Below are 26,175 nucleotides of genomic sequence, written 5' to 3'. Positions count from 1 at the left end.
GCCAAGCAGTGTATTTGCCTTTAATTTCATCCTTGGAAGGGACACCTGGGTTTGGTGACAATTTCATCACAGTGGTGCATATCCAGGATACCAATTCCAACCTGAGCTGGTAATATTTGGCAAAATTTAAAGCAACTGGAATTGCTGGGAAATGTCAGGCAGCATCAGGAGTTGGCAATGGTACCAACTGCAATTATAATGAAAACCTAATAGGCTCTTGACTGTGGAAAACCACTTGGACAAGCACATCTACACACAGCTCATTCCACAGCTCAGGTGGAATTCTGCAAAGCCCAGTAGAGCTGCAACTGCACACACTGTCAGAGCACTTGGGCCTATGCCTTCAGTACTTTTTTCTGGTTCAGCTATTTGCTCAACTATGAGATGAAAAGGGACTCACCTTGCATCTCTACCTGCCAAGTAGCATTGAAAGGACTATTTGTGATCACAATTCATTCCTGGAACTCTGAGAGTAAATATCACTGAACAAATTGTATGCCTGGCTCTCGATGTCTCCATCCATGTCTCTGCCTTCTCTGGAAGGATTCACCTGTTGATTTTTCGCTCTGTGCCAAACTTCTGGAGCTCCAGAAGTCTCTGGTGGCAGAAGGCAGCCTGAACTGCCTTTCTGAGAACTTTCCATCTATTTTATTTGGGGTATTTCCCAGACTCCCTCTCCCAGACCTTGGACTCTCTTACAGGGATGGTGACTCCATGTGCTTCAGCTTTTCTGAAAGGGATAGAAGAAAATATAAGTGCTAATTATCTCTTTTCTTTGTGAGCTGAGATGAATTTTGCTTGGTATTTTGATAGAAACATCAGCATAAACACCACAGAAAGCTTGGTGGCAAACAGGTTAACTCTGTGTTTTTTACAACTGTTGATCCCAGTGCAGATATTTGATACAGAAATCAGGTTAAGCAATATAAAGGTTTATTTCCCACAACCATCCCCAAAGAATTCATTGTGAAAGGAAGAGGTTTTGATGATTGAGTTGCTTGCATGAGTCAGGGAAGGAAGGATAAGTGAATCTTGTCCCTTGGATTAAGCAAGCTGCTTTTCTGAACTTTGCCTTGGGCTTGGATGAAGGAAGCTGATGTTTTAGTCATTGTTTAATTGAGGGGAGTTGTTTAACTTTTGTTTTATTTTTCCCTTAAAAAGGCAAAAGGCTCCTTGGATTTATTTGTTGTTACTTTATAGCAGCAGCCATATTGTGTGACATGTTTCAGAAAGTGCATTTATGAAAGGAATTATGTGATATTAACCCTGCAATACTCAGACTGGACTCAGAGATCCAGGGCTGCTCCTGAATGCCAAGCCCAGCCCTCACTCCTGCACTTTTGAGAAAGAGGAGCTCATAGAGTCATGACAGACACTTGATTCTGATCATGCAAAAGGAGAAAAGATACTTCATGAATGCAAGTAATTTCTCTGTAGGCAACACAGCAAATATGAGGCAAAAAAAAGGCATTAAAAGTAAAAATGCATTAAAAGTAAAAATGCATAGGAATGCAGTTAAATCTGAGTGTGAGGATGTAGCATCCTTCTTTCCTCTGAACAACCTGTAGTGGGAGAATAGATGATATTTGGGGGCTAAGAAGGTTTTTTGCTTCTCATAATCTTATCCTGTGTATTATTTTTCCTCTTCTACTTTGACATTATTTTCCAGGCAGCTCTCATTCTGCCCTTCACAAATTGTGTTGTGTGCACTGAGTCATGGGCTTGTGTTTTCAGAAGGGCTGTCAGTCACAGCTATTCTCGTGCAGCAATGATATGATTAGCTCTGTTTTTTACTGTAAAGCATTAATTTAACTGAAGTTTGAACACAGAAAAAAAAAGAGCTATTAGTGGGTGAATGTGCCAGCTTAAAAGCTGTGTGGTGTGAGGGGCTGCCTTCCTTTGGGATTGTGGGAAAGGATGGCAAGGAAAAGCAGCCCCTCATGTGAGAGATCCTCAAGCACTGTCATGTATGGGAATATCTTCATAGCCCTTATTCCATCTGGTGTCTGGGGAGGTTGTGAGCCCTCCTGTTGTCTCAGAAACCTGGTCCTGGCATTCCCAGCCTGTGCCTGGATCACTTCTGTCTGGGTGGGGGGGTCTGTGAGGTGCCTGGGTGTCTCCAGGGGTTTCTACCAGCAGCTATGACATACATACCTGCAGTGGTGAGGCTGCCAAAAAACAGAGATGAGAGGTGGAGCTGCCTGGGTCCCTAAGGGAGCCGTGATTGCCATATCTCAACGTGTCTCAGTGCTGCCTTTTTCTTCCACCCTGTACCTGAAATTTGATTGGTAATCGACCAGTATGGGCTGAAAAAGTGGTGTCAGCCTGAGCTGTGAATTGACCTGCTTTTGTCAGTTTGTCACAGTTTTATTGCTGTTTTAGCACAATGCTGCACAGTGCTTCTGTCACCTGGAGAAAAGCTTGGCAGGCTGATATCCTCAGGAACAGCTTCCAAGTGCAGAGGGGCCAGGGGTTCCCTTTCTCTTCAGCAGCTAATCCAAACTTCACATTTTCTTTCTAGTCAAAGAGCAACCTAAAGCCAGAACAACCTGCAGGTTCGCTGTGTTTACCCCATCTCTAGTGCTGCCTGGAATTCACTTGCAGTGGTTCTCAGTAACATTGCCTTGAGAGTAAGACAAAAATTGTGTCCTCAACTAAAAGTGACCATATTAGGTTCATGTCTTTGCAATTGTTAAGTTTATTGCAGGAACAACAGACTGGGTTCTTTAAATCAAAATATTTCAAATGTAGGAAATGAGGAATAACAGAGAATTCCAAGGCCTTTTATGAAAGACTCATCTTAAAAGCCAATTTAGCTTTCTGCACAGCAGCAAATAGACAGTTCACCCAAAACCTAGCTGAAAGGATGTGTGTTTATACCTCTTGTTTACACTGAGATTTCAAAACAAGCTTTTTGAACAAGCGGTGATTTTTTATTTGGTTTCCTTAAGCTAAGAGTATTGCAGTGTCAGACTCTGTTTTCTTAATTGATTGTAACTTTGCTGTTCTCATATTGCAAAGCTCATGATGAGTGAAAAAATGTGTTTCCCAATGCTTCTGCAGCTTGGCCCAGAATTTGGCTCCGAGTACCTTTTTCATATCTTTGTTTCTGACACAAATATCTTTGCTGTTGCTTTGGATAAATGAGTCCTTTCCAGCAGCCCATGGTGCTTGGAAATAGTCATGATCCAGACAGCATGTCTGAGTGACCCTACAAACAGCAAACATGGGAATGCAGCTCAGCATGTCTAAGCACCCTACCACAATAACTTGGTGTGTGCAGTCCAGCAGGTGGGAGCCATCCAGAGCTAGGTTGGTAAAAGAGCTGCTGAAAGTGTTGTGGAAGTAACAGATCTGAGTGACTTCAGTTTTCTTAGTTTTACACCTGCAAATTCTTTACTAGTATTAGTATCAGTATCAGAATTAGTATTAGATTACTTTTATGGAGCAGTTGCCATTACCGAGCTTTGCAGAGCTGTGTTCTTTTCATTAATTTTATGGAGCAGTTGCCATTACCTAGCTTTGCAGACCCGTGTTCTTTTCCATCGACAACATCCAGTCTGTTGCTTAGCTCGTTTTTCTGGAAGCTGTTCCTATCTCTCCAGCTCAGCTCCTAACCCTTACCCATGTCTAAGTCATCTTGCACCTCACTGCTCCTCCAGCTGCTCTGTTCAGATCATGAGATGGGTTTGCAAGAGCCTCAACCCCTGAGTATCCTCAACAAGCCCTCGGCGTTATCAGTTTTACTCCTGGAAAGGGACAAAGCAAAGCTCAGAGCGCGCGAGACTCCAAAAACGATGAAAATGTTATTGTTATTCCAAAATGTTATTCCCATACGTTCAGGAAACAGAGAGCCCATCAGGGTGTATAAGTGGCTTCTCAAAAACACCTGTTTGAGTAGGTAGGGTGGGGTGGAACGGGGCCCAAGCCTTTCTGTGGCGAGGTGATGCGGTGGGATGCTGCGGGAGGAGCGGGCTGGTCCCCGCGGGGCCGGGGCGGACATCTAGCGGTGGCACGGCTGCTTACAGGGAATTACAGGGAATTGCACTGCTGGGGATGCAAACTCTTCCTCACCCGCATCCCGTGCCCTCCCCATCCTGCCACCCTTCCTCTCGGAAGGCTCGTCAGAAAAGTGGCAAGGAAATTTCATTTATAGCCTCCCAACCCTCAGTTACTCCCCATCATTATTTCCTTCATATTCGCTGCACTGTAGTGTTTCACTTTTTTTTTTTTTTTTTAGCAGCAAATTTAAGCAGAGATTGTAATTGAGCTCGTTTCCCAAAGGGCTGCTGTCACCTTCCTGAGGTATCCCGCCTTTAACAGGACTTCTTCAGCCTCCTGGAGGATGTGTGTAAATACACTGCTGAGAATTAGTATTGAATACATAATAATACAAAATACTCAGTATCCCTGTAAGCATCAAGTCAAGGAATGCACTAGTCCAGGCCCAAAAGGAGGCTGAGCAATAATTTCATGCAGTGGGGCAATTGTGGTTTAGGTTGTCCCCTGCTCATATTAAATCTTGAGGATGCAGGGAAAAAATCCCACAAATCTTAGATTCCCTTCCCCCCTTAGATCTCCCCCATCTTGCACCAAATTACGTATTTAAGGCACTCTTCCTTGTGCTTCTGTCTGTCTGTCTGTCTACCTTTCTCAGAATAAAAGGCAGGACCTATCCAGTCAGATGCAGTGAAACAAGAAAATGCTCAGATATTTTAATACCCTGGAGCTACCCCTCAGCAGATAAAATGACTAAAAATGAAATTTAAAGCACATCTGATTTACCTGTTGTTTGTGTGACTCAAATACCTATGTTTAATTTTGTCTATGGATTGGAAAAAGTTAATTTCAAGCCTTGTTTCTCTTGCTAGCAGCAACAACCTTTTAAACTGAGTATTACTGGTGAACCATATAGAGCTGGTTAAAAAAAAATGCTTTTCAGTTCCACCATGCAGTTGTTCGGACGACAATTATGGCAGCTGAAGTTTAATCATAGTGTTTGATAGCTCATTTTCTCAATGTCAACACGAGGCACTGTTAAAAAAAATGAATTCTTTCATTTGATAAGCTGGCTCCAGAGCACTGGGCTCATTCAATAGGAAAACTCTTTCACAGGGCTGCAGCATGCATGGTTTTTCTCTTTTTTTTTTTTTTTTCTTTTCCCTTTCCTTTTTTTTCTCCTTTTTTTTTCTTTTCCCCTGAAAGCCACCCAAGAAGAGATTAATCACAAGGGGGAAACTCAGCTTCACCCTCTAGCTGCAGGTCGCAATTTTTATTTGTATGGAATTGGCTTTTGGAAAGCTGAAGGCTGCCTGAGGGCAGGGACCTGATATAAGAAGAACCTGAGAATGAAGCAGCAGGGATTGATTAGCCTACTTCATATCCCACACTCCATAAGCACACTCCAACCGCAATCTAACACACCGCTGAGCTGAATAGACAAGAGAAATTGGATTCCTTCCTAATATTTAACCTTCAAGTCAGCTCCAACAGTTGTTGATATGTTGTTCTACCAGCAAGTAACAGTCGCTTTTTTATTCCAGCACCCACCCACACACATATATATACAGTTTTATAAGTTATATGCTATATATTTACATATTTTCCATTTTCAATCTGTTTCAGAGCATGGTTTACCTAATCCATTTCAGTAAAAGTTTCAGGGAAGAACAAACTGACCAAACAATTATGCATAAAGCTGTAGTGAGGGAAGGGAGGGAAAGAGAAATAAAAAGTAGAAAAAACTCATTGTCTGTTTCATGTCTTTCAAGGTCTTTTTCACACAGTCATTTTTACTTTACCTGTAATTTTCCCAGTTCATTAATTGCAGGAATAGTCAGGATTGGATCTAGTGATATGGATGCTGCTGGAGGTTTCATTTTAGATTTTTCTGTGTAGATGAGATGTGCATTTTGGGGAATGTTTGCTCTCACTGGAGTTTGCAGTTCTGATGGAGGGCTGGGTGAAACCAGGGCTATTCAGTGACTCCTGTTGGGGTTGGGACAGGACAGGACAGTCCAAGGCAGCAGCCACAGCTCCTTGAGCCTTCTGAAAAAGTTGCCCTTTCCAGCACGAGGGAATGGCCAGGAAATGGTGACTGCAGCAGGGTGTTTGTGGGTGTCAGAGAAGGGCTCTGGGAGAGGGGTTCTCTTTAGGAAAGGCTGGTTCTGGGGATAATCCTGGTCACCCCACTTTGCTGGGGTTTGACATGCTGAGCAGCCCCTGGCAAGCTCCTGGGCTCACTGAGAGGCTGCCTGGAGGCTTGCTGGCCTCTCCAGGCTGCCTTCCCTTTCCCTGTGCTACATCCCCAGCTCCCCATGCCTCTGTCCTCCTGGCTCATGGGCTGTGAGCTGCCTTGGCTTCCAAGCCCCCAGGAGGGCTCAGCTGCCCCCCACACTCTGCCATGGTCCCCACAAGCTCGTGTGTGCATCAGGTGTGACACACTCCCCATGGGGGTCTCCAAAGTGGAGCTTTCTAAAAATATCTATCCTAGGGAAGATTCACATTTCTCATTCTTCGTTCATGTTTGGAATGAGCAGGAAACGAGAAACTGGGATTTTTCTCAAAATGGTCATTTTGGTTCATGCTTAGCTGCACAGCTCCTGTCCTTTCTGAGGAACTGAAGTGCCTTTACAGGGACCTGAGAAGGGCTGTGGCAGTAGCAAGGACTTTTCTTCCTCTTCTTCTGTTGCTTGGTTGTCACAGGATGAGGACACATAGATGGGAAACACTTGTGGCTTGTCCATCCTACTTTCTAGTATGGCCAGAGAGTACACCACATTTTTCTTTATGTGGAAAGAACCAGTGTGTAGTGATTATGAAGCTTTCTCACACTGCATTAGCAGCCTAGATCTTCTAGAATTGGGCACTGTCATTTTGCAGCTCATTGTGAAAAAAGGTTGCCTTAATAATACAGTCTATTGGGAGAACATGCTGCTGAAACTGCTGCAAGCAAAGTGAAATTTTCATGTAAACATCTTCAAATATTTTTATGACCCATCAGCTTGAGTTTTATAAGTCAATGTATGAGTGAATACACAAAGCTTCTCTCTTTGTTTGCATATCCTGCCTCTACTGAGTTTTAAATGTTCATGCTATGTGGACAAAATCCAACTCTACATCTGCTTGTGGCATATGTAGGCAGCATCATCTCCAAGATTTTTTTTTTCATGTCTAGTTGAGCTCAGTAGCTTTGTAAAAAAGAATTCTCAAGACTTGAGCTAGCTTCCCTGTACCCTGACTGTGATTTCCCTTACAGGCTTGGGATCCTCTAGATTTCTTGACATTTCATGTTCAAAATAGGACAGCAGGAACAACTATCCCCCCCTAAGAAAAGAGACATACATTTCACCCCCAGTGATGGCCCAGATGATAATTACATGCATGTCCCCCTGACCACAGTGATGTCTTTCCCACCTGTGGATCTGGAGGCTTTAACTCACGGAATAAAGCCATGTCCTGGAAAGAAGTAGTGGAAGTGAAACAGTAAGGGCTATTCAGTAACTTAGGCTGACATTAATGACTCTGCTGGTTATGCACCTGCTTCCCAGGGGATTCTGGATAAATCATAGCATCATTGCATGATTTGGGTTGGAAAAGACCTGAAATATCATCTCATTCCAACCCCCCTGCCATGGACAGGGGCACCTTTCACTTCCCCAGGTTGCTCAGAGCCCCATCCAACCTAGCCTTGGACACTTGCCCAGCTTCTCTGGGCAACCTGTGCCAGACCCTCACCACCCTCACAGGGAAGAACTTCCTCCTGATATCTAAATCTTACAAGCCTCTCAAAAGACAGCATTTCCTTCTGTGTGATTTCAGCATTTAGTCTACAAAATCTATGGATCTGTCTATCCCAAGTGTCTATCCCAGGTCTTATCTCTCTATGGTTTGAACTGATGCTTTAACACAAAATTTTACCCTAATTTTTTTTACCACAGGTGGGAACATACTGGAACTATTGTACAAAGCCAGGCCTTGCTCACCAATTTGATTATTTCTGTTACTGGTTAAGAAAGAAAAGGAGTGCAGGAAAGGCAAAATGGGTTTTAAAATTTTTTTGTGACACAGCATTTGACAAGTGACAGAGCACTACAGCCTTCATGGTGGAAAAGAGAGATTTAGCAGCCTCAAAAAATTGTGGAAACAAGCTGATTTGATCATGATGTTTGCAAAATGATCATTAGGTTGCATTTTTATGAGGCTGAAGTGCTTTCTTGAGATATAATGTGTTTGGTTGAAAGAAAGCACTGGGACTATATCCGAAGAAGTTACTTTGATATTGTTAGATATTTTTCATTTGTTGGAATTTTTGCTTTGTCTGAAATTTTGACTGTTCTGATGTGGGACTTTGCTGAGGGATTGAAGCTGTGGCCTTTCATCTGCTCCAATGATATGGGCTGTGATTCACAGGGGCAGTGATGGCAATAAACAAAGCAATTCCCTTCCCTGTGCACTGGAAGAAGCTTTGCCATTGCATTGGCTTTTTAAATGCTCTCATTCTGTGAGTGTGTGTTTTTATACATTTTATATTCTACACATTTTCTGTGTTAGTGTCTCTGCCTTGATTCTGCACATTCACAACAGTCTGCTGCTACCAATAATTCCCTGGGCTGTGTTAGCCATACCTGCCAAGTAATTTGGGATCCTTCCCCTGCGAGCATGCTTTCCTGATGGCAAGTGCCTAAGACTGCAGGTTATAAAGAAAAGCCATTTTTTAAAGCTGAAACATAAATAGGTGTTAGTGTGGTGATCCCAGCACATCCCAGCAATGGGGGGAGTGAGAGTGCTCCACGTGGGCAGCAGAAAGAGAGTTCCTCCTGAAGTGTTTGAGAGACATTTCAAACACCTCCCCCTTTTGATATATATTGCTGTTAAGGTGCCGATTGCAAATTTTGTAACTAATAGTCTCGCCTGATATTTCTAACAACTTAATGAGTACTGTGACAAATGTAAATAGCGTTTCAGTAACACAGGTTTCCAGTTTGTATTAAAATGGAAGAAGGCCTTTAGTAAGACATAGCTCCTGCTGGGCTGTGTGCTGTAAAACCTCATTTGAGCCCGTGCCTGTACCTGGGAGCTCGGAGCCCAAACAGGCGAGAAGGATTTCTGTCTTCATTTTTATAAATGAGAAACTGAGGCAAACGAGTCATGAAGTGCCGTGTCCAGATTGCATGGAGACGGTGTAATAGAGCCAGAAAATGTATTGTGCTATCTTCCTGTCAGAGAGATGTGTTGCTTTCCTGACCTTACTGTTATGGAAACCTTGCGTGAGGTGAGTAGCCTTTCAAGAGTGGGATGCCAGACTGTATTTCTTTTTCCCCAAAATAAATTTGTCCGTGCCACTAGAAGCTCACCAGTAATCAGGAAATATTGCTTTCCAAAGAGACAAGATGCTTATCAGGTGGCAGGGCTGCATAGGGTGGCCAGTGCTGGAGTATGAGAGGCAAGGATGGGCAAGCAGCAGCTCCTGCCCTTGGAAAAGCCCTTTTTGGTCACTGCGAATCCCCTGTGCCATCACTCCCCAGCATCAGCCAAAATTCCTCTGCTTGCCACCCCCAGCACTGCCTGTTTTAAGCCCTGCTGTCAGGGCTAGTAAGCAATGAAATTGTTGTATTCACAGGATTGCCTGAATTAAGCAGATCACCTTCCGGAGAGGGGGGGAATTAAAAAATGTATAAAAGGAGACTTAGGTCAAATTTACCACAGGAAGATATAAAAAATAAATGCAAGTAGAGGGGAAATGAGAAATGCATAAGAAAAAAAAGTAATAGCAATTAGATGAAGTGACAAAAATGCTGGGTTTAGCTGGAGGAAGCCTTATCTGAAGCAACATCCAACTGTTGTCCCTAATCTCATCAACTCTCAGACCTTAATGCTGGTAAAATCCCATAGTGTGGCTGAGCCCTGTTGAACACAGGCTGGTTTGGCCAGGGCAGCTTTCTCTGCTGGTAATAAAATGCTCTATGAAGTAATTCAGTAATTCTTAAATGCCCCATTTATGATTTTGCAAAGATTGCCACTCTCTTCTGGGTTTCAGACTAACTTGAGAGGATTTAAGCATACTGTTAGTAATGCCACTTCTGTGGAAAATCCATAAGCATGAAGGAAAACAGAAATAAGAAATAATGAGGAAAACTCTGTGTAAAGCAGGGGAATTCTCCAGGTGCTCTGGTGAGAGCATGTTTTATTAGACATGATTATTTTCTGTGCTGTTTATTCAATCACAGCACCATCTCCATCCTCCTTTTCCTCAGCTCCTCTGCAGTCACTGTCACTTCACAATGTCATGCACAATGGAAATAGGTACATTTTTGTTCACCCTGGCCCAAAAGCAAGCTCTGTGGGTATTCAGGTATCCACTTGCTGTTGTTCAGTGTGTGATGCCGACATCCAGACTCAGTGAGTGAGTACTGACTCCAGCAGAGTGGGTTTGTTCAGGCACAGCCTACCACTGCTGCTGACCCTGCCACCACCCTGCTGGCTGGCACCATGGCAAATACCTTACCCAAGGACAGGACCCCTTCTCTTTTTGTTTGAAAAGCCCACTGCTTCATTCTCCCTTTTGGGTTTCCCATCTCTCCATGGAATCTTTTTTTCAAAGGTGCTGCTTCCTTATGGGACCTTTTGGTCTTCTCCATCTGTATCCTCATCAGCACTGATTCCACAGTGACTTACTCTTCATTTATTGATTCCTCTTACTTTTATCCCATTCTTTTAGCACCTACCTATTCACAGATGCTTTATTCTCTCCTTTTTATACAGTCCTATCCCACAGATGATGCACACACAGTACTTGACCCACAACATCTTTATTTAGTTTGAATTCAATAGTTCTTCCCAATGAAAGCAACATTGAAACATTTGCTGCTTTTTCACACTGATTTTTTTTTTTTTTGGTAAGTTCTCTTGCCAAGACACATCTTTTTGATGGGCTCAATTTCTTTACACCTCTTTCCAGCCAAACTAGCATAATTTTCCCTTTGAGACGAGCAGATTCTCTGTGTCCACTCATTCCACCTGGCTTCTGGTTGCTGATGAAATCTGAAAGTAAGCTATGCTGGACAGCAGGACATCTGTTTTATCAGACACACAGATTGTGTTCCTTTGCATGTTATACTTAAGAATGTAACCTACTTGAGGGGTGTTTAGACCATGTGCCAAATAATGGCTGCATTACGCTACAATTACATATCCACGCTTTGAAGAAAATGCTGTTCCTGTTGTGACACTGTTTTCATCCAGTCTAATGGGTTTTATTCCCTAGGAAAGTAAAAGATCAGAATGCTTCTATTAACCTTGCTCTCCTAAATGTTTGAGTAGTTAAATTCTAGGTCATTATATTGATTCACAAGGCAACAAGTAAATTCTGTGGTTGGTAAGTATTTGCCAGTTGACTAGGCTTTATCCAATTCCATCTTGCTCCTGCAGCAGCATAATATTTCCATTGCAGTCAGCTTATGGGTGCAAATGATCCCATCTGCATCTTGATTTATTCCTTACTTGTTGGAAATATGCAGTGTCAAGTATTCAGTGAATTTTGCTAGGTCCTAATGAGGATTCAGTGTAACAGGATTTTCTCCAGCTTCAGTCTTGTAGAAAAGTTTTTCTGCATATCTGTCTTTTCAAATCAAAAAAAGATACAGTGTGCTGGTATATAGTATATTTTACTTCCAATGAAGTTTTAGGCTGTGCTAAAGAAAAAGAGAACTGTGCATTTCAGTCTTACCACTGATACCTCTGTGGTATTGACAAGAAGCAGAAAAAGATGGTTGGGAAGGTGAGGATTAACTCCTGGGTCTGGCTGAGAAGATGGAAAGAAGGGGTTTTAAGGCCTGCTAAGTCTGCTGAAACAGAAGATCAGTAAAAAACAAAGGGTCAGTAGCAGAATTTAGGGCTCAAAAAGGCTGCCTGAGCTGCTCAGTGCACAACAACCCATATATTTAAGTGGTTTGCTAGACTAGTGCTACTAGAACATATTGTTTTCTTCCCTAAATCCTTTCTTTTCTGGCTTATATGTGTTGGAGAGGAAGTGAATAGCACCTTTTTTACGGCACCAAAAGGCTCTGTCTGGATTGATGGGAACCACAGCAGCTTTCGTGGATCACAGGGACTTTTTTTGAGTCTGTCCTTAACCACATTATTCACTCATCCAGGCGTTTGTCAGTCCAGGTGTTTCAGAACTGGTCCTGCTGCTTGTTTAAGAGTGAGGTGCCAAAAGGTGCAGTTGCTGTTATGAAAAGATATCCACTGCGTGGCTGAGTTAAAATCAGATTGTGGCTGGTTTAAAAATCTGATATTGCTGTCCATCACACTGAAACGTGATAATGGTTCCTGTAAAGTTGGTAATCCTTGTGCTTATGCAGTGTTATGTGGTAATGCTCCTGACTACTGTAAGCATGGAGATTTGGTTATTATGTAGAGGAGTTATAATAAGAAATATGACTGCAAAAGCAAAGCAGTCAGTTGAAATTGGTCTATAATTAAATGCTTAGAAAATTCGGTGCTTAGCTCATTTTAAAATCAAGTGCTTCTTTGTAGCAATTTCCTTTCTTTAATTACAATTTCCTGTCTAGTTTGACATTTACAATGCAATCTTGGGGGACATGTTTGTGATTTATTATTCTTGCTCCTATCAGGATATCACTCGGCAGAAATGAGTTTATAAAATAAGAGCTCAAATTATTATGGCCTTTGACCAATAAAGCTGGCTCATAATTTCAGGCCTGAGAAAAGATTAATATTTTTGACAATCAAATGCTGAATTACCAATGGGGGACAATTTTGAAAACTATTTCAATTTTCTGAAACATTGTACATTTTTAATAAGGAATATATAACTGGTTATATATCGGAGCACAGGCTTAAGAGTAGGAAGAGCAATAGTGAATTGTAAAGCAAACCTGAAAGGAAGACTTGAACATCTAACATTGTTTAGCCTCTTCTGAATGAAATTGAAACTGCTAAATCAACACTCTTTGAAAATTACCTAATGGAAGAGATATAAAAGCTCAGAAAAGTTCACAGCAATGCGCTCTCCCTTTTCTTTAGCATTCCTGACTCCATAGGCTAATTTGTCTGGAGGAGCCAGGAGAAATTTTTCTGGTTTTGGTCGGTTTTATTTTTTCCAAATCTTACTGAATAGATTTTTTTCTTGGTTATTATTTTTCTTTTGGGGTTTCATTTAGAGAAACAGATGCCCCTGCTAAACTGCATAAACATGATCTATTCTGCTGTCACTGCTTTTCCAATGACTTTCTTTGTCCCTGATTCAGGAAAATGTCATTGTTCAGGACAACACAGAAGTCAAAATGAATTCTCTGTGACTCGTGCAAATGTTCAAAGTTAAATGTGAACTTGTCTGTAACACAAAGTAGGCACCCTGCCTCGTGTGTTGGGGGGAGTGAGTTCTCAAAAGCTCTATCCAAAGTGGTAGGTGTGTTTTTAGTGTTAATTTGATGTAATGTCAAAATGGATGGCCTATAAAATTATATTGAAGGAGAGAGAAATGGTATTGGCAGGGAAGAAAATCTGTATCTTTGGAGATCTTTAAAACAGCTCGTGTACACATTGCTAGGAGGTGCAAATGCTTAGCACCTCTCAAAGTCAGGCTGCTTTTATTTAGATGCCAGCATATAGAGTTAAGAGCCTATTTTTAAGTACTGTGAATTAAAATCATTATTTTAAAGAATCTGTCCTCCCTCATGCCCGAGGAGATGAGAAAACATGGTATTAGTTACTTTGTTTTAGTAAGGCAAGAGTGAGAAAGTGGCAGGGCTCTGACTCCAAGCAGTTCCTGGGACAAGCGCAGGGTTGGGAATCCTGGAATTTCCCACCTCAGCTGCCTGCTCTGTGCTCACTAGCTGTGAGCACATCAAACTTCTGCCCTCTCAAACAAGTAGCATTATTCCATGGGATGTATTTTACTTCAGGGGTGGGCTTAAGTGCATGCTCAAGCATCCCTTTTCTAGGGATGCAGTTTTAATGGGGAGGAAGGACTGTGGACATTGGATGCACCATGAAGAGGTGGCTATGAGCACCTGGACTGCTCCCCTGAGCAGGGATGAGGGGCTGCTGGCTTCCCAGAGAAAACACTCCAGGCAGGTCCGTGGGCTGGTTCGAACACTTAGCTCTGAGGTGGGGAAAAGGAAGGTTAAACGTGTGGAACTGCATGGTTTGCTTAGAAAATTATCTGAGCAGTTCTGAAAAGTAATGTGGTGGCAGGAGTCAATACTTGCTACAAAGGAGAAAAGTTCAGTGAGTAATGAGACCAACATATCTTCATCATCCAGTGTCAAAGCAGAGTGGAATTTTGATGGCTGGGTATGTTTGACTTTGGGCTGTGACCAGTAATGATGACTAGAGAACCATTTTCTCCAGCTACTTCCATCGCTTAATTATTTTCTTACAGAGTTACCTCAAGAAGGAGAAGGATTTGTTAACCTGTCATCTTTACATCTTGATACTGAGATAGAAAATAATCAAGAATTCCATTCTATCTAGTCTGGAAAGGCACATGTTATGAACTCAAATATCTCCTGGCTATGAAAAGGGTTTTATGCAATCATAAAACAGCAGAGTTTACATAGGAGCTGCACAGGCCAGTACACACCTGCCAGAAGTCTCCATTCAGTCAGACCCTGAGACATAATAGGTCATGCTCTGTCTCCTCTCATTAGACCCTGGCCAGGAGACCAGTGCTGGCAGTTCAGTCCAGAGGTCTTCCTGAACGTCTAGAAAAGTTTTCCCTATTGAGTAGGATTTGCATAGGAAATCCTCAGTGTGTTCTAATTTGACTTGAATTCCTAAATTGAAAGAATTAAATTACCTCTCCAAAAATCTTCTCCCTTTTCTTTAAGGATTATGTTCTACTCTTTAATTCTGGCCTGAGTGAATTCCCATACAGGAAGAAAAACATACTTATGAGACGAGGCTCCTCAGCTGATGTGAATCAGCAGAGCATTGCTGGTGTCAGTGAAATCATGCAAGTTTATACATGCTGATTACTTGGCCCTTAACATAACAAGGTTTTCCTAGAGCTGTGTGTTTTGATTCTGTCAAATTTTTCAATCCACATATGGATTATATGTATTTTTTACTTATGCACAGATGTTTTAGGCCATGGATAGAAATAGTCTTTTGGGTGCTGGCAAGATTCCTCAGTGCTAATGTCATTCTTTTAAAAGTCATACCAGTTTCACGCCCAGCCAGTGACAAATACAGCAGCACAGCTTTGCTTGGGAATGTACCACAAACAGAGAGAAAGGAGAAGATCATTCTGCTGAATGATGATTCCCCCTTGGCATCACCACTGTAACAAGACTGCCACAGATAAATGTATAATTTTGTTGTCCTGAGCCACAAATGGCAGTTCTTTGGTTGTAGCAAACTCTTCCACTTGACTTCACTGCAGCTCTAGGTGTCCTGATAGACTGAATTTATAAATATTTGTAGACTTCCATTCCTTACCAACTACCTCCCAGGTAGCATGAAGAGTTTCTGCTGCAGAAAAAAGAAATGGTGCAAATATCTCAAGGTACTGATTCCTTTTTGGTAGGAGTGTTCCCTTGTCTGTGGGAAACAGATGTAAAAACAGTTTGGTGGGAAAACAGGCATTCTGCTGTTGTTTCAACTTTAGCCTAGGATGCCTTCAGCAACTGTGATATATTAGAAGTCCAAGATTAGAAAACCAAAGTGCACCAGGTACTTTGAAAATCCTCTCCTAAGTTCTTTATTTATGGGCTTATTTGAAAATGGCCTTGTTTCCAGAAATATGAAGAAACCAGCACTCCTTATTTATACCTGGATCTTCAGGGTTAGGCCTTCTCTCCCAAGTGGAACCTTAAAAATTCCTATGAAGGCATACTCTGTGGCCTGAGAACTCAGCTTTGTTTGTGTTCTTAACAAGCCACATCATCTTGCCTGGACACAACATTGATTAATTCCAACTCCTGAAGAGGATCTAAGCATCAAACATTACCCTCTCAGGGTGTCTCTTGGGTGTGAGCCCAAAAAACAGAGCTGGTCCTCTTCTCCCATTGATCACACATGAAATGTATCTCATCTGACTCTCCTTGAAATCCGTGGGGGTTCTGTCATTAAGTCAACAGAAAGCCCATGGTTTATTATTTGTAATGTATTTCTTATTTGTTCAACCCGAGCACTCCTTTTGGTGTTTTCCGGGTAAGCACAAAGTTCAAGAGGGAACCTGGTTCCAAAGGTTTTTTCTGTGGATTCCAGCAGCTTCTGATTCCAACACCAGTTGGAGTTCAGAGCTAAGTTCAGCATCCCTGCTTCTCTGTTTTGACTCTGCTCAGCAATGAAGAAATGCAGCAAAGGGACTGGTGTGCAGCAAACAGCAGCACTTCAGCTCTGTGAATTTTTGCACGTTTCGCTATTTCCTAATGTTTGTTTGGATTTCACATACTGCCCAGGCAAAATTAATTGCTTGCACATTTCTGAAAATTTAGTCCAATGATCTCTTTTTCTATTTCCTGGGGTATGCTCTTGGCTGCCAAAAATAACTCCGAGAGACAGGTTACATGGAAGCTGGGATTATCCATGGAAAGTAATAGTAGTACTCTCATGCACAAAGAATGAGCAGGCTGCTGACTGTAATATGTTTAAAGGGTCAACAGAAATCTATAAGTGGTCAAGAAACAAGACAAACATTGGCCACCAGTCTGATGGGAAAAGCAACATCCATTAAGTCCATTAAATTTAACATTGGAATCAATGTTTAAACCACAAGAAGTAATTAGTGTAATTCATATTACAGACCTTTGGATTTTTGAAACCAGGTTTAATTATATTGAAAAATGACAGCTTCATTTTCCTTCTATGGGTAGGTTACTACCATGTTCCCGATGCTTTTATTAGGGCTGGGTGCCGATATCAGGTTTTTAATGACATTAAGCAAAGTAGTGTTTCAGCCATTTGAGGAACAATAAATCAGGTTAGATTCTTTTTGAATGGAGACAACACAGATCAAGTGGCTTTTAAATAATTTTTCTTCATCACTGAGAAGTGGAACTGTTCACTGGAAACAGCAGCCCATGGGAAAAAAAAAAAAGCAAGCTGTAGAGTGTGGAGTGATATTTGGATTCTCTGGCTCCCTTTGCCTGCATCAATGGACAATTCATGAGCTACTGCTAAGCTCTGGAAAGGTATCTCTATAATCCTTTGCCAATACAAACTCCACATAACTTTTACAAGGTCTTTCACTAGCAGTCTCAGATTTGAAGAAAGATGGAGTGATACTGCATCCTCTGGATTTAAAACCTTTCAATATTGACAAAGATGTTTGAAGGATAGTAAATGTGGCCATGAAGATGCACAAAAAATGTCAATATTCAGAATATTTCCATTGATGGTTTTGAGGAAAGTAAAATGCTTATCTTATTTCTATCCTTTTGATTGCTTCTACACACTTTACCTGACTCTTCTTTCTTGAGCCATATTCTTTTGCTGTTTAATTTGGATCTTTTTTTACAGGCCAAATTTTTGCAGAGCTGTCAGTGAATGTAAAGCTCATGGAAAACCAGTGGTGGCTTCTCTTTTGACTTCCATTAATGCAAAAAAAGAATGCAAATCATTGATTTTAAAATAGTGCCTCTTGGCCTGGAACTGTTTCCTGATTCCACCCTTGAAACTTGGGATAGAGGAAAGAATTTCGTATTATTGAGTAATGCAGAGGAATAGGAATGTACATGCACAGCCTGAGTTTATAAGCAAAGGTGCTGAAGCCATGACAGCTCAGTCATTCTGCTTCTGTGTACCTGCAGAGCAATCCAAAGTGTCTGAGTCAGGAGTGTGTGACTGAATGTTGTGTAGGAAACCATCCAGGAGTGGGATAATGACTTGAAATTTCTTGGTCTGTGGCCAGTCTTTTACACAGGTAACAAAAGTAAAGTAAAAATTTAGGTAGCTTTAAATTTTTCGAAAATATGAAGCATCCAGCTGCTCCCTGCATCAGAGGAAATAAATTTCAAGAGATGAAAATTATGTGATAGTTCCTCACAGACACCAGAAGGTCTTGGGTCTGGCTGTTCCCTTCCAACTGTGGTGTTTCCAGTCATGGTGTTTGTAGGTTTGTCTTCACCACAGTGCAAGGCAGGGATATGGTGGAGCAGTGAGACCCCAAGGAATGGTCTGCTAGGTCCTGGAAAACAAAAGGTGAAGCTGCCAAATAAGAGCCCAGGAAATTCAATGGGTATTGCTGCAAAGAGCAGGATGGGCCATATGCAGGAGGGGCACCATCAGCAAGCCTTAGTGATGTTGGTAGAGAAGGCAATGGAAAGCTGAACAGCAGTAGAAAGAAAAGGAGGCAGATTGTGGGATAATGTTGCCAGCTCTTTGGGTGAGAAACCTGTTTAAATTGGTAGAGAAGAAGGCTCAGTACCTAGGACTGAGCAGTACTGAAGGGCCCTGAACCAACAAGTGAAGACAGCAATTCTCTGTAGCACTCAGGAGCATTTTTCTGACTTTGGGGATTATGAGTGCAGGCACAAGATCTCTTTATAGGGCATGGGAAAAAGAGAGAGGGAAGGAGAAGATTCCAGACCTGTAGAGAGATTTCCAGCATAGATTAGTCTTTGGGCATGTTGATGCTGTATGGATAGATGTACACTCATCCTGCTCGTGCTATTCACTGAAAAAAATCCTTCTCATGAGGGATTATTAGCTCAGGCTTGGTGCCAGTGCAATCACATGGCTTCTGTCAGATTGGAGCGTGGGCAGAGCTTGCTCATGGCTGTTTGCAATATGTGGTGTAAACATACCCAAAGAGTAATAGCAGGTGGTAGCAGAGGAGGTGGATAGAAAAGAAGACTTGGAACAAAAGATGCTAAGCTTCATTTGCCGTATGATGAGCCAAATTCATCATTGGTGTAACGCCCTGAAGTCAGTGGAGTTACAATAATAAAATTAGTCCAAGGAATCACATCCGTCCCTGGCAGTCCATGCAATGCCTTTGATCTGATGAGGTATAAGTCATGGCAGCATCTTGCCTGCTGAACTCACAACATGATGCCTCCAGGGTGAAACATTGGGAAAAAAACTCACAATGGCACTGGGAAGTCACGAGCTAAATTTTAAATGTACATTTCAGTTTGAAATCCTGGCAGAGTAGTTCTTTTCTTCTTGCATATTTGTCCCAAATGGTAACAATATAATGAAATCTCTGGCCACGCATTCAGTGCTCAAAATGGGATTAATTTCTTTCTGTTTGGCTAGCACAAATAACTGCACATGAAGAGTTTGTGCAATAGCAGAGTGGGTTATTTTGTCTTGGCAATGGTTTTGTCTGGAGCAATGGAAGAAACTGAGGTAACGTGAATATTGTATTTAGCTTTCTTCATCCATAGCAGAAAAAACAGCATTTCATTTGGCACTCCCTACTTATTAAAGTGCTCTTTTGCATTGCTTCCCAGCTTCAGTTCTGCAAGTTCCAAACAGGCCAAACACAATTCCTCTCACCTCACTCCTCCTTCCTAAAAGAAATACTCCAAGAAAAATCTTACACAAAAAACCCCAAACCAAATATGCCCAAGAACCAAGCACACCTCTCTCTCTTCTTTTTCATTATTGAGTAAATGGACTCAGAAGTTGTATTGGTTAAACCATCCTCAGCTGGTTTAACTTTACCTGCCTTGAGTGAGTTCAGTGTGTTTTCAATTTACAGTAGCTGAGAATCTGGCCCTTGTTAGTAAAAGGTTTAAATAATGCAGGATCAGCCACCCTTCACCCTTGTATTCTCTCTGACCCTGGGATCTGTGGTCTAGGAGGCTGAGCTGGCTGTCCACTGGAAGTGGTAAGTGGCAAGGAATGGTTGCTCAGGGACTTCTCTGCTGAGCAGCTGCTTCCCAGAGGGACTTTGACCCTTTAGGCTGCCCAAAAGCACATTTTTTGTGTTGTTCCATAAGAGGCATAAGCTACTGTCTTTCTCTGCATCTCCAGTCCCTCTTACTTGTCCTGTGGTGAAGAGGGGTGCTGCAGATAGCAGCTTTGCAAGAAATGATACCTGTGCTTGACATCCCACACCAATGGGACCAGAACTTGGCACCAGTGCTGCCCCTGTGCCCAGGCACAGCAGCTTCTGCAAGGCCACAGCCAGAGTTCCATGGAAATATGGATTCTACAGGTATGTTCCCTGTGGGTTACCCTCTACTCATTCTTCTTGTAGAGCCTCAGTAAAGCTGGCTGAGGGAGAGGTCCCCAAAATATTTAATTCCTGCAAATGTGTGAAAAAATATAGAGCCAAGGAAGTCATATCAATCAACTCTTTGTAACCAAGGGACCTAGAGGCCACATATATATCTAATCACAGAGGAATGAGGGGGGAAAAAAGCTTTTTATTATAGTTTTTTACTTCTGTTTATAAGCTATCTGCTCAAGCAGTTTAAAAAAGCACTGAGGTGCAACTGAACATGTAATGTTCAAATAATAGATGAAAGTAGTTAGATTTTTTCTGCTCTTGAAATTTTTCTGAGCAGATCAGAATGTGATTCTATGCTGGCTTTAGGTTTGTCAGTCTTTTGTGAACTTTTTTTTCCTCTATTTTTTCAATCCCACTGGGAAGTAATTTGATGCGAGTAGCCCATACCGAGCAGCGTGGCCTCACCACGCTGGGCAGATGGGTTATGTGGATGAGTGAGAAAGCAAGTGCATCTGGCTCAAATGCCACCTCTGAATTTCAAATTCCTTTTCCACTAACATCATTCATATATGAGACTTGGAAATGCATTTTGCACAGTTTATTGTTATTCTGATTTGTTGTGTGGAGTGATCCCAGAGAAGATAGGACCCAACATGCTTAATTAATTAAGGTGTAGACCTTGATAGATGAATCTATTTGAGTTTATAACTGAGCCAGGTAAGAGGAAAGGAGGAAATTGAAGCACAAAGGGGTAAAAGGACTTGGTCAAGGTCACATCTGTGTAAGTAAAACTTGATCACTCGAATGTTCATGGCAAGTAAATATGAAAGGAGAGCAGTTGGCCAAAGTAAATTCACTTTAAAACCTGAATGAAAATAATCAATAGTATTCACCCACTGTGTCCCAGATGCCTGAATCAATTTGATAACAAACAGTTTGTTCCCTTTTCTTAGTTATTTGTAAAGAAGTGGCTTGATTGCCAGTGTGCCTAATTCCAGACATATGCGAATTCCCTAATGGAAATGGAGCTGCACTATTGCATGCCAAGACTGAGGCAGATACTCAGCTCTTTCCTGCTAGATTTCTCCCAGAAGATCTGCAGTCAAATCCCTGTTTAACGACTATCAGGCGAACATATGTGCTGCTTCGTGGATCCACTTTCCATCCCCAGTAAACATGTAACAGTAGCTCGGTTCCTGTGGCCCTGTTTGCAAGCACACACGCCAGCCGTGCTGTAGCTACACCAGTCCAGGGCCACTTGGGTGCTTGCTGGGAGCCACTCCTGCTGTGCCATGTCTTGGTTTGAGAGACAGCTGTTTGTTAAAAAAGGCAGGAGCCTCTCTTGAAATGGACAATGCAAACCCCCTTCCTCCAAATTATTTTAGTTTTGAAATTAAGGGGCTCTCAGGCAAAGATATGGGAATTGGAATAACAGTTCTTTACTAGGAAAAAAATTAAAATAAAAATACAGTAATACCAAAAAAACCTCAAAAACACTGACAAAGTCAGAGTACAACCTGACACCCCGTCAGGCAGGGTGTTGGTAGCAGTCCCATTAAATGGTGGCTGCATCCTCCTGCAGTGACAGATGTGATTCAGTTGATGCAGTGCTCCTGTAGAAGGTGCAGTTTCCCTCCGGAGGTCCAGTGATGATGTAGAAGGGTCTGGTTTTCCTCTGGAATCCAGTGGAAAAAGACTACTTTGATGTTCCAAATCTCAGTTTTTATCCAGGTAGGAAATGCTTGGCTCCTCCCCCTGAGTGGAGCATCTTCCAATGGGATGCAGTAATTTCATCAGTCATGCAGTGGGACTCAATGGGCCATTAGCAGGAGATATCTCCTGGAGGAAGGATGGGTTGTGGAAAAGATAAAGAACAGTGTCCTGCCTGGTTTTAACAGATGGTGACAGAATACAGATTTTTGGTCTTTCCTATTAGATCACATTCACCTTTGAGATAGTGAATCCTGGTTACAGTTTAGCTGAAGTTCTCAAAATGGTCAATTTCAGCTGTTTTTTTTTTCCCAAAAGCAACAAGAAATTGAATGTATTTGGGAGTACTGATGGCAGGACAAATACACTTTCTGGAAGTTATCTATCCTAATCTACCAACTGAGGACTGTAAAAATCTCCAGTGCCTGTAATACTGTGAATTCATGATTGCAGGTTGTTTGGTCCGAAACATCAGCCATCAGATACTTCCTGCACTGGTCACTATCTGCAGAAGGGTTATTCATTAGGTCTTTGCAAATTCATATTCCTTTGCCCATCTTGCTAGATTCCATAGTGTTGCTTTTCCATCGCCTTTGAAAATTAAGTCACCATGTCAGTGATTCATGTGGAAAATAACATGTGCACTTCCTCCTCTTTTGGCTGTGCTGCTCAGGTAAAGGAACACCCTGTGCTGAAAGCAAACCAAATCACGAAGGTCTGGGCTAACACTGTTGCAGAAAAGGGATATTTTTGGTACCAAAACTCCTGGGGAAAAGCCAGCTATAGCCTGAGCAGTTGAAACTTGCTATGCTATGTGTTTGACTTCCATGGGCATCTTCATTATTGAAAGTTCAAAGAAAACTGTTTCTTCCTATGCTGTGTCTTCTGTTCTGTGGGGGATGAATAACCTATTCCTTGCTTCATTCACTTTTGTCACTGCCACTGCTATGCTGTTTCCTGTAAGAAACCATGGAGTTGCATTTGGAGTATTTACTGTGTAATTAAAGGGTATAAAATGCTGTCACTATAAACATCTTCTCTGTTAAACATACATGGTCATGAAATATTAAGGGAAGCTAGATCAATCTATTGAAGATATTCACATACAAAAGTGTTTTTTGTAGGTCACAGGAATTTATAAGAATACTTGCTGCACTTTATGGAGCTCTGAACTCTATGACCATTTTGTATCCCTGTGGATATAGCAAAAGTATGCTCATCAAGTTACTGGCACACAACTTGATTTTTACATAGAAGAGTAAAACTTGGTGTTAAATAATGCCTAAAAGCAAATAGAAAGCACCTTGTCTCCTTCAAACGGCATCCTCCCAGGAAATGCAAAAGAATCAATACATTATAGTAGCTTATGATTTCATTTAAGTGATTCAACACAACAAAATTTCAATGACATTTCTTTCTTCTGTGAATGTTGACTTGCCTTCTCTCTCTGAAGAGTACTACTAGATTTGGATTTTTTTTCATCCTTTCCTTGGGACCATGCTGTGAAGGCAGCCTGTCCTGGGGAAAAAAAACATATGGTGTATTGTACCACTAGAGATTAACAGAAGCCAAAAAATTCATGAGTGCCATGGACTCTATAGCTCTAGTCTGGGGAGGGGAAGACCTGTGCCACATCAGGCAGGCTGGACTATCCCCTGGGACTCGTGGGATTCTTTCCTGCCATAGATGTCTGTGTTTTCTTCCTAGTTTATCTGAAGTTGATTTTTCACAGAACAAAGCTGTAGTTTCCCTGTTAAATTACCCTCTAGCTGCCTTATGCAGGAAGTGTAGCTGGCTTATACTTTCCCAGTCATACCAAATTTTATGTCTTTCTGAATGGGATTATTGCTTGGGCCTCCAGAAGATGTTATACTTATTTACATTTGAGTTAAGCACTGATGATCCCCTCCTTATGGCTTCACTGCAGAAATAAGGTGGTGGTGGCAGCGAGCAGATAAATCACAAAAGACACGCTTCATCTGCCTGATCTCTGGTCTCACTTCTGCCCTTAGAAATAGTGCAATAGTTCAAGTTTATAGCCTTGGTGGATTAGAAAAGCACCCTTATGCTGTTGAAAAGAGAAAATGTCCATAAACAGTGTTATTGACAGTTATTACTGTTGTATCACTGAAGACCAGGGCTCATTGTGCAAAGTGCAGTGCAAATGTATTTTAGAGGGCTTCCCTGCTATAAACAGCAATATTTTTGTTAGAAGCAGAAGGTCTTGTTATCCCTATGACTCTCTTTGCTCCATTTTGCAGCTCAATAGCACATGGGCAGTCATGACTTAGTAACAGTCAGAAGAACCAACTTAAGACAGACACATTTCCATCATGTGAGTACTTTTTAATATCTTCTGTCTCCACTGCATTTGAAGTTTTGTTGTCTTTACTCCAGGGAAAATTTGTCACACTCCACGTGCCCAAAAAGAAACCACCAGAAGCAGGCAGAGTGAAGAAACATAAACTGGTTGAAACAAAAATTTGAGGGTTTCTTATTTTCAAAACAAAATATTTGGATCTATAGCTTTTAATCTTTTACAGTAAGTGCATGCTCAGATTAATCTGTTGGAAGGCACTACAGAAATAGTGGAATTGGCAGATGCCAATGATTGAATTCTAATCAGAAAACAGAGTTCTTCACTCTTCCTGTAGTTCTATTCTGATCCAGATTGCCCCTAACCAACAACCACCTAAGGGCAGAAAGATGCTATAAACATCCTAGAGAGATGGTGCTGGAGAGGCCTGAAAGATTGGACATGCTTTATATACCTGTTTTTTTGGGGGTGGTTTTGGTGTTTTGGTTTTGTTGTTTTGTTTTGGTTTTTTTTAATTGGAATGTATTTTCTTTCTCCCCTTCCTTTCTTACATGACTATTTACACCTTGCAAACTTCTCATTCTTTAGTTTTGGTAACAGTATTGCTGATTCATTGATCCATTCACGATCCAGGGCTCCTTTCAGTCCTTTCCAGCAAAGCTACTGCCTGGCCAATTATTTTATTGTGCTGATGCATCTTTTCCTTTCCCCTCTGACCAGCTCTTATCTCACAACAGTCTCCACGTTTTCTTTGGTGTGTCCTTTTCAAAATGGAGAGTTAATAACTAGGTCAGCTTCAATAAGAAAGGTGAGTGTGGAGTGCTAGTCTGTGTTCAGGAGCCTCCTTGCCCCTTACAGAAAGAATCTCTCACATTTCCTCAAACTTAATCCGCTTTTAATGGCCTTACTTATTAGTTGCTAAGCTGTTTTCTTCTGGAGAGCTAGAAAAGACAGCCTACATAGTAAAATGCTGGTATTTTGTGGTTAGGCACAATGTCAGAATGTCTGAATTTGTATCTTGCTCTTTTTGGTGGATTAGGACCACTTAGGAAACTTATTCAGCACTATCTGTGTTTAAGAAATGAGAGCCTGGATGAGATTTCTGGCCCTCGAGCAAATTTCCTGAGTGCCCTTGGGTGACTCAGTTGCTTGTCTGTGTCTCAGCTCTCTCTCTGCCAGACTGATGTAATATTCCATGCCTAATATAGGTGCTGGGGAGATAAATTAATGAATGCCCGTGGAGCATGCAGATCATTGATGGGTACCCCTGAGAGACTCCAGCAGAAAGCTGGTTGGGAACAGAGGGTGGCTTGCCAGGGAGGAGAGTGAGAAAACTCCCAAAGAAGTGGACAGGAGGCTGGTAAAAGGAAGCAGGAGAGAGCCCAGAAAAATTAGGGCTGATGTAACAAAAGGCATTCATTACTTGCTACAGAAACTCTAAAGGAATCTGATGTTTGGATGTTCCCTTCAGATTTGGACACTTGGAACACTTTAATCCATCAAATTTGAGTGGGAAGTCTAAAAATCTAAAGAAAGACCTCCTGAAAGGCACTTGCATAGAGCACAGAAGGAAAAAAAATCTAATACAGATTAATTTAAACTCTGAAATTAAATAAGCATTAAACAAGCCCTGAAAAATGCACACAAACATCTTCTGGTGAAAAGCTACACTGTGATCCTTCCTGTATGAATTATAGCACATATACAATAACTGCCATGAATTCTGCAGGGAATGTGAGAATGTAGGCACCTATTCAGATTGGAAGCCATAAAAAAGGAACCTCTAATAACAAGTGGATCCTAACATTTTTTGAAATAACTAAAATAAGAAAAGGACCAGAGGGAGTGAATTGCATAAGGAGTGGAAAATCCTGAACCCATGCTGGCCCAAAAGAAGTATCAGAAAGAAAGAGCTCCTTTAAGTAAAAAACCTCCCAAATTAGACCTTTGTCTGACCAATTCAATAAGAAAGGAACAGGGAATAGCGAAAGTC

At 41.7% G+C, this 26,175-nt stretch overlaps 1 long non-coding RNA gene across 2 annotated transcripts in view; it reads left to right on the top strand.

The window, feature by feature from the left end:
- Positions 1-26,175, top strand: part of LOC116997270 — a 147,545-nt gene that overhangs the window by 105,516 nt on the left and 15,854 nt on the right. For both annotated transcript variants that reach the window (XR_004418143.1, XR_004418144.1), the window contains exons 3-4: positions 24,127-24,200; positions 24,903-24,990. This is a non-coding gene — a long non-coding RNA (uncharacterized LOC116997270). The remainder of the gene's footprint in view (positions 1-24,126; positions 24,201-24,902; positions 24,991-26,175) is intronic.

This window comes from Catharus ustulatus, chromosome 6 (genome assembly GCF_009819885.2).
Source record: "Catharus ustulatus isolate bCatUst1 chromosome 6, bCatUst1.pri.v2, whole genome shotgun sequence".
NCBI classification, from domain to species: domain Eukaryota; kingdom Metazoa; phylum Chordata; class Aves; order Passeriformes; family Turdidae; genus Catharus; species Catharus ustulatus.
This window is presented reverse-complemented; position numbering and strand designations above follow the sequence as displayed.